Source organism: Coregonus lavaretus (genome assembly GCF_964263955.1).
Source record: "Coregonus lavaretus genome assembly, chromosome: 32".
In the NCBI taxonomy this organism is placed as follows: domain Eukaryota; kingdom Metazoa; phylum Chordata; class Actinopteri; order Salmoniformes; family Salmonidae; genus Coregonus; species Coregonus lavaretus.
The window spans coordinates 29,408,924-29,410,764 of record NC_140019.1 but is presented as its reverse complement, the minus strand read 5'-3'; positions in this window follow the sequence as shown (position 1 = coordinate 29,410,764).

The following is a 1,841-nucleotide window of genomic DNA, read 5'->3' as shown; positions in this document are numbered from 1 at the left end:
TGGTATTTTGGCTCATTCCTCCATGCAGATCTCCTCTAGAGCAATGATGTTTTGGGGCTGTCGCTGGGCAACACGAACTTTCAACTCCCTCCAAAGATTTTCTATGGGGTTGAGATCTGGAGACTGGCTAGGCCACTCCAGGACCTTGAAATGCTTCTTACAAAGCCACTCCTTCGTTGCCCGGGCAGTGTGTTTGGGATCATTGTCATACTGAAAGACCCAGCCACGTTTCATCTTCAATGCCCTTGCTGATGGAAGGAGGTTTTCACTCAAAATCTCATGATACATGGCCCCATTCATTCTTTCCTTTACACGGATCAGTCGTCCTGGTCCCTTTGCAGAAAAACAGCCCCAAAGCATGATGTTTCCACCCCCATGCTTCACAGTAGGTATGGTGTTCTTTGGATGCAACTCAGCATTCTTTGTCCTCCAAACACGACCAGTTGAGTTTTTACCAAAAAGTTCTATTTTGGTATCATCTGACCATATGACATTATCCCAATCCTCTTCTGGATCATCCAAATGCACTCTAGCAAACTTCAGACGGGCCTGGACATGTACTGGCTTAAGAAGGGGGACACGTCTGGAACTGCAGGATTTGAGTCCCTGGCGGCGTAGTGTGTTACTGATGGTAGGCTTTGTTACTTTGGTCCCAGCTCTCTGCAGGTCATTCACTAGGTCCCCCCGTGTGGTTTGGGGATTTTTGCTCACCGTTCTTGTGATCATTTTGACCCCACGGGGTGAGATCTTGCGTGGAGCCCCAGATCGAGGGAGATTATCAGTGGTCTTGTATCTCTTCCATTTCCTAATAATTGCTCCCACAGTTGATTTCTTCAAACCAAGCTGCTTACCTATTGCAGATTCAGTCTTCCCAGCCTGGTGCAGGTTTACAATTTTGTTTCTGGTGTCCTTTGACAGCTCTTTGGTCTTGGCCATAGTGGAATTTGGAGTGTGACTGTTTGAGGTTGTGGACAGGTGTCTTTTATACTGATAACAAGTTCAAACAGGTGCCATTAATACAGGTAATGAGTGGAGGACAGAGGAGCCTCTTAAAGAAGAAGTTACAGGTCTGTGAGAGCCAGAAATCTTGCTTATTTGTATAATATAATAATAATATGCCATTTAGCAGACGCTTTTATCCAAAGCGACTTACAGTCATGTGTGCATACATTTTTGTGTATGGGTGGTCCCGGGGATCGAACCCACTACCCTGGCGTTACAAGCGCCGTGCTCTACCAGCTGAGCTACAGAGGACCACATTTGTATATGACCAGTATTTGTAGGTGACCAAATACTTATTGTCCACCATAATTTGCAAATAAATTCATTAAAAATCCTACAATGTGATTTTCTGGATTTTTCTTCCTCATTTTGTCTGTCATAGTTGACGTGTACCTATGATGAAAATTACAGGCCTCTCTCATCTTTTTAAGTGGGAGAACTTGCACAATTGGTGACTGACTAAATACTTTTTTCCCCCACTGTATCAGGGATGATGTTTTATTCCTGACAACAGTTAATGTATGGGCTGACTAGCAAAAATGTGCTTGTGTGGTTTTGAATAGTAGTTAATGTTAGCAGAGGCAGTACAGTAAATGTGCTGTCAGTCAGCCTGAATTCATGATTATTGTCAAAATGCCCCATCAATCCTGAGCCCAGCCTCCAAAGCTGAGAACTTGATATATTCACTTCCCCTCTGAGAATAAACCAGACCTACATTATAGGTCCATTCTATTAATTTACACATTTTCATTCAGATTGGTATAATTGTGACTGTTTATTATTACTGTACTCAAGTTGACTTTGATGTTCTCTTTAATTTACCAACAGATATATGGAGG